We start from the raw sequence: 7,497 nt of genomic DNA, 5'->3' as shown, positions 1-7,497 counted from the left end.
CTAATATTGGTAGTTTATGTTTTCTATTCTTCTTGACTAGTCTTGCTAGGGATTTATCAGTCATAATAATTTTTTTAGAAATTTACTGTTCTGCATTTTTTCTTTTTTATTTCATTAATTTTTATTCTTATATCAGTTATTTTCTTCTTTCTTACTCGAGTGTTATCTTTTTCCAGATTGTTAAAGGTAAAATCTTATATTATCAATTTTATACCTTTCTCTTTTTCTTATATAACCATTTAAAGCCCTAAATTTCCCTCTGAACACTGCTTTAGCTGAATCCAGCAAATTTTTGATAGACTATGTTTTCATTATCATTCAGACCGAAAGACTTTTAAAATTTTATTTTTTTTCTTGGTCCATGGGTTGGTTAGAACTACAGTGCTTTATTTTCAAATATTAGGGGACTTCCTAAATATCTTGTCTATTCCTAACTAATACCATTAGGGTCAGAGAACATACTCTGTATGATTTCAACTTCTCCAAATTTGTTGAAACTTATTTTGTAAAATAGTATATGATATGTCTTGGTGAATGTGCCATGTATACTTGAAACAAAAATATAATCTTGGTAAGTGTAGTGCTAATAGGTGTAGTATTCTAAAAATGTCAACTAGGTCTTGTTGGTTGTATTGTTCACAGCATCTATGTCTTTACTGTTTTTTGTTTGCCTAGCTTCTCTATTAACTACTAAAATGTCATGTTAACATCTTCAACTATGGCTTTGGATTTTCCTATTTCTCCTCTTGGTCCTGTCAATTTTTGCTGCATGTATTTTGGAGTTTTGTTTTAGGTGTATAAACATTTAGGATTATTATATGTTTCCGATGAATAGATCCTTTTATTATAATGAAATGCTGTTGTTTATCTCTGGTGATATTCGTTGTCTTGCAGACCACTTTGTCTGATAGTAATGTAGCCACAACAACTTTTGCATGCTTAGTGTTTAAACGGCATGTCTTTTTTTTAAAAACAAACTCTTTAACCTTTAATCTGTAAATTTTCATATTTGAAGCATTTTGCTACAAATAGCAAATAGTTAGGCCTTTTAAAAATTTTTAAAAATCTAGTCTGACAATCTCTGGTTTTGAATTGGAATGCTTAGTTCATTTACATGTAATAAAATCATTGATCCTCCATCTTGGCATATGTTACTTTTTGTCTTATCTAATCTTTGTTCTTCTGTTTCTCCTTTTTTGAGTTTTATTCAATGAACTGAATCATTTTGGTATTCAATTTAATTTTCCTTATTAACTTTAAGCTGTATTTTTTGTTTTTTAAGTAATTGTTCTAGAGATGACAATATCACTATCTTCAAGTAATATTATATTGTTTCACATGTAGAAACCTTTAAACAATATAATTTCTTTACCCCTTTCTTGTCTTTTGTGCTTTTATTGTTACATATTTTCCTCCTATATACATTCCAAATTCCACAATAGCTTACTATTTTTGATTTAAATAATTGTTTAAGAGAATTAAACAACTAAAAACAAAATTATTTAAGAGAATTTTATATGGTATATAAAACAAAGGTAATTAAGATGACATATAAATATTTATCCTCATATCTATCATTCTTATATCTACTCCTTCTCACATCTGATTTCATTTGCCCTTCAGCCTAAAGAACTTGTTTTAGCATTTCTTGTAGTGCAAGTTTACTGGAGGCAAATTTTCAGCTTTATTGTCTGTCTGGACATGCTTTTGAAAGACATTTTCTTTTTCTTTCTTTCTTTCTTTTTTTTTTTGAGTTGGAGTCTCACTCTGTCGCCCAGACTGGAGTGCAGTGGCCGCTCCCGGCCACCGTAGCCACGACCTGCTGGGCTCCAGTGATTGGAAGGATATTTTCACTGGATACAGAAATCTTGGTTGGCAGATTTTTCTTCTTCCAGTACTACATAGATGTTGTTCCACTGTTTCTAGCCACATCTGTTTCTATTATGATGTTAGCTATCATGTGTATTGATATATAAGAATGTTGAGACAGGGTCTTGCTCTGTTGCCCAGTCTGGAGTGCAGTGGCACAATCAAAACTCACTGCAGCCTCAAACTCCTGGGTTCAAGTGATCCTCCTGCCTTAGCTCCCCTAGTAGCTGGGACTTCAGGCATGGGCCACTGTGCCCAGCTAATTTTTTAAAAAATAGAGATAGAGTCTCATTATGTTGCTCAGGCTGGTCTCAAACTCCTGGCCTCAAGCAATCCTTTCACCTTGGCCTCCCAAAGCACTGGGATTATAGACACGAGCTGGATTACACCTGGCCTCTCTTGGTACTTTTAAGATATCCTCTTTATCTTTTCAGCAGTTTAGTTATAATGTATTCAAGTGTGAATTTATTTGTATTTATCACAACTGGTTCCTTATTCCTAATTTGCTTGGAGTTCACTCTTCTTGCATCTGTGGGTATAAAACAAACTTTGGAGTTTCATATAGAGAGAAAATCTAAAAGAAAGTCTAAAAACTCTGAGTTGTGATGAACTTATCACCCATTAGAAAAGTCTCTATTCTTCTCCATATATTGGCAAAAATGCATTATGACTTAAAAATTTCCCACCATGGCAGACATATAAATATTCTGAAATTGAGAAAGAGAGAGAGCATAGTCAATGAAGATCAGGGCTTAGATGTCTAGTTTCTAGAAAGATCTCTGTCTGTACGTTCCTTCTAGGGAAGAATCAAAGGGAATGATGGTGATAGAATTCCCAATTAATTTTGGTAACTGATGTGCTGCTTTTCCTATATGACACTTGGAAAATGGCAAGACCCTATAATTCTCTGCTGCCCTATTATGGCCTGAGGAACAGAGTAGGATTGATTTCAGGCGTCTAGACAGAGATTATTGCGTGAGCCTCACCAGGTTCCTGGAAAGCAGAAGAATGTCCTGGAACTCACCTGTATGACAGAGATTCTGAAAAGCCTTACTCATGCCCAGAGAGTTTTATAAGAACTGGAGTGGAATTTAGCTGTGGGAGAGCGTGGAGTCTTTGCGAATGGGACAAGGAAGCACAGACTCTCTGAAGATGCCCAACGGATAGATAGTGCTTGGGGATGGGATTCTGCTTTTTAGACTCTGTACCTCGACATAGTCTATATTATTGAGGATGTGGGCACTCTCCAGTAGGAAAGTAAACCAGAATTGGAGTGAGGTTTGGTTTCTGACACCAAACAAAATGAAACTTAGGAGAGAAATTAAATTCAATGATGGCAAAATAAAAAGTTGTATTTCTTACATGCCTCAGTTTTTGGACTGTGATTTCATCTGTAATGGTGACGATGATGATGACGATGATGATGAAATCATGCCCTTCACCCTCTACCTTCCCAGCCCTTTTTGTCTGTCCAATTTTTTTTTTTTTTTGAGTTGGAGTTTCACTCTGTCGCCCAGACTGGAGTGCAGTGGCACACTCCCGGCCACCCCAGCCTCGACCTGCTGGGCTCCGGCGATCCTTCCACCTCAGCCTTCCAAGTAGCTGGAACGACAGGTGCGCGGTACCACACCCGGCTAATTTTTTGATTTATTGTAGAGATGAGGTCTCGCCAGGTTGCCCAGGCGGGTCTCGAACCCGCGGGCTCAGGCAATCCACTCACCTCAGCCTCCCAAACACGCGGGATTACAGGCTGAGCCACCGAGCCCGGCTTGCTTGTCCAATTTTTAAACAAGTCTCACAAGTCTCTATCTACTGTATTATGTTATGTTATTTCCATGGTTATAGATGTTTCATGATCATGGAAAAACATGGTTGACATTTTTGACCTATTGATCCAGGGGCAGCCTTGGCTGAGAAGGGAAATCGCAGAGCATTGGACATTGTGGGGAGATGAGGCCAAGATGAAGTCCATTGTGGAGTCTCAGGACTGAGATGTCTACCCAGGTATGATCAAGTGTTCGGCACTGCACGATGATGCTAGACTAGCGGGATGCCTGGTTAGACACAGCAGCAGAAGCTTCAGTTGATTCTAAATGGTAGGAGCCAATACCCTGCTCTTCACAGGGAGTTGCCATAAACAATGCACGGCCGGGGAGCCTGGATGGAGGGAGAGCCATGGCCCAGTGCTGCATCTCCCTAACCGACTGCGGGCACTGACGCCGGTCCCCTCCCTACCCTGGGACCATCTCCCTGGCCCTCTCCCAGGCCAGTTGGGGGCTCTGCAGAGGTCAACCTCACAGCAGAAGCAGAGATCTGTGGGTGACTAACTCGTAAATACTTCAAAATAGCAGGTGATGGCACTGACGTCCCCATCTTTGGTGAGTCCGAAAGAGTGTGGCTCCTGACCTGCCTCTCATCAAAGCTCAGGTGGATCTGTCTTCCTGTACCTTTCTCTCCTCTTCTGCTCTTACACTTGGGGTCTTTTCCTCTCCTCCCCAGCTTGCCTCTTCTCTGCCTCATTAACCCCCCTTCCCTTTACTATTTTCCTTTCTTTGCTGCCATGCTTGTTCTAAAATAACCAGGGTAGAGAGTAAGTTCCTTAATCTTTGCCAGCTAACCCCTATCCCATGACTGTTAGTGTCAATCACTGAACTAAAATTATTAGATAATACTATATATACACATATACTGGGGTGCCAAAAGCATTCATTTTAGGAGATGTTCGCTGTAATCAGAAGTGTCTGGGTGCTGATGGTAATCACTTTGAGCACCTCTTGTAATTGCAGAAGTCAATCAGGACTTGCTATCTTTTGTTATCAGTATGTATTGAGTGCTACAATTTTAACAGTTTTTTCCTTTCTTAAAACGTGTACGCGTTTTTTTTGTCCCCTCTGTATAAAATACATTTATCTATACAGTCATACATTGCTTAAAGACAGGGACATGTTCTGAGAAACGCATTGCCAGGCAATTTTGTCCTCATGTGAGCATCATAGAATGTACTTACACAAACGTACAGCTTACCACAAACCTAGGCTGCATGGTACAGCTGTATTCCCAGGTTATAAACCTGGACAGCAAGGAGCTTTATTGAATCCTGCAGGCAAAGTAAAATAATAATATTAATGATCATAATAGTAAGCTGTATATTTACTGTACTGTTCAAAACCCTTTGGCTAGTAGTAACACATTGAATCCTCTTAATAATTGTAAAGTCAGGTACTATTATCATCTCATTTTCTTTTTTTTTTTTTTTTGAGTTGGAGTCTCACTCTGTCACCTAGACTGGAGTGCAGTGGCCGCTGCCAGCCACCGCAGTCTCGACCTGCTGGGTTCCAGCGATCCTTCCGCCTCAGCCTTCCAAGTAGCTGGAACTACAGGCACGCGCTACAACGCCCGGCTCATTTTGACTTATTGTAGAGGCCAGGTCTCGCCAAGTTGGCCAGGCGGGTCTCGAACCCGCGGTCTCAGGCAATCCACTCACCTCAGCCTCCCAAAGGCGTGGGATTACAGGCTGAGCCACCGAGCTCAACTTATCTCGTTTTCACAGATGAAAATCATTGAGGTACAAGTAACTTGTCCAAAGTCACATCATTTTGTACTTTGGAGAGTTAGAATTCAAGTCCAAGTTGTCTGAATGCAAAGTCTGTGCCACTGAAACTCAAAGAGATTGAGTGACTTGTCTAATGGCACACAGCCAAAAGTGTGTAGGGTTCAGGAATATCTGATCCCAAATCCCAACACTTTCCTTCCATCAGAACATGTAGTCTCAGCTTCTATTTTTTTTTTTTTTGAGTCAGAGTTTCACTCTCTTGCCCAGGTTGGAGTGCGGTGGCTTGATCCTGATCACTGTAGCCTTGGCCTGTGGAGCTGAGGCTTTCCTTTCACCTCAGCTTTCCAAGTAGGTGGAACCACAGGCGTGTGCCATCACATCCGGCTAGTTTTTTGTAGAGATGAGGTCTCTCCAGGTTGCCCAGGCTGGTCTCGAATCCCTGACCTCAGGCAATCCTCTCGCCTCCACCTACCAAATTGCTGCGATTACAGGCATCAGTCACCGTGCCCAGCCTCTGCTCCTAATTTGGGATGCAAAAGAGAGTGACATCCTGCCCATTTTTCTCTAACTCCTTTTGATGTTTCCTTTATAGATGACCCTTGATGAATTATTTTCTCCTGTGGATCCCAGACTGTCATTAGAATTAAAAACTCTCCACTCCTTAGCCTCCTCGAATTTCCTTTCTCCAAAGGACACATGCAATAAAGTATACTTCCAACCAAAACTGCATGAACAGGTATCGGTGTTTTTTTTCCCTCTGAAGATTCCCAGTTTCCAGTGGTTCACATAGATTAGCTCACTTAATCAACATCCTTTGAGTAACCACTGTTTTTTGGAAGAGGAAATGTTTCCCAGCTCTCAAAAAAAGCTCACGGTCCGGTAGGACAGAGAAGGCAGGATCATTAACTCAAAGTCAAGGTAAGAAAGTGATATGAGCCCTAAAATTGGAACAGATAAATATTATACTGTGTCTGTGGGGCTAAATGGGCTCTGATAGCCTTTCTAGGCAGGAGGTGGTATAGCTGGGGGATTTTGAGGGACACACTCACTGGATTTGGATGCTGATATTCTTTTGGGGTCTCAGCACCCCCATGGAAAGCCTTGTGGATATGAGGACACAGAAGGACTGGACATTTCTTATGCCGTGCTCGGAGATGCTCCCCTTTTCAGCATATGACTTTACTACTCGTTTTTCAAGTCATTCAGGGATTCAGAAAACACCTTCATTTCTTCTCTCCTCTCCCCACTCCCCATCCAATCCATCAGCAAATGCATTTCCTTATGCCCTTTCTCTATGCCCGCCACCCTCAGGGTCAACTCTCAATGCAATGGCACCAGTGGCTTTAATTGTTGTCCTTCTTCCACCATTGCCTGTGGATCTGCTGCTCAGGTTGCCCATCTGGGTTCTTGTCCTTGGTGCTCCACCTTCCCTTGCTCCCTCCTTTCCTCCCCCTCTTCCCTCTCTTCTCTCTTTCTTTCTCTCTTTTCCTCCCTTCCACTCGTGCCTCTTCTGTGCCAGTCCCTGTGTGACTGCTGGGGATCTTTAAGGGGTTCCCAGTACGTGCTCTGCTTTTTGTGAGTGCTGACTTCTAACTTGCTGATGAGCTTTCTGCTTTGGTATCTGTGTCCTCTAGTTTGAGGACTGATAGGAGTTCCTAGAAATGTCAGCCAGGTGCTCAAATCAAGACCTGCTTTCCAGAGACAAGAGCTGTATCTGTGGGGTGGGATGCAATTTGGGGCGGCCAAGAGTGCAAGGGCACAAATAATAGACATGGACACAGAAGGTCAAAATCAGGAAGTCCAGCTGGGTCACCAAATCCAGAAACGGGGTGAGCCCATTTCAGACACTACATTCAGTTGTGTAGGCTGTGCACAGCACAAGGGCAGTTCTACCATGGGGGGCAAGTGGGAACTGAAATCGGCCTGCGTTCTTCTCACCATGAGTGCTGGCTCAGGGCTGTGTGTTCCTGGAGAGGGATGTCTTTTTTTCTGAGTCACACAAGGATGCTGGGTAGACTAACTGGTATCTTGACCATGGCCCCTTTTTCCTGCCCTTCAACTTGACTTCTAGAATC

Source organism: Carlito syrichta, unplaced genomic scaffold (genome assembly GCF_000164805.1).
Source record: "Carlito syrichta isolate Samal-C Ts95f unplaced genomic scaffold, Tarsius_syrichta-2.0.1 Scaffold107073, whole genome shotgun sequence".
In the NCBI taxonomy this organism is placed as follows: Eukaryota; Metazoa; Chordata; class Mammalia; order Primates; family Tarsiidae; genus Carlito; species Carlito syrichta.
This window is presented reverse-complemented; position numbering follows the sequence as displayed.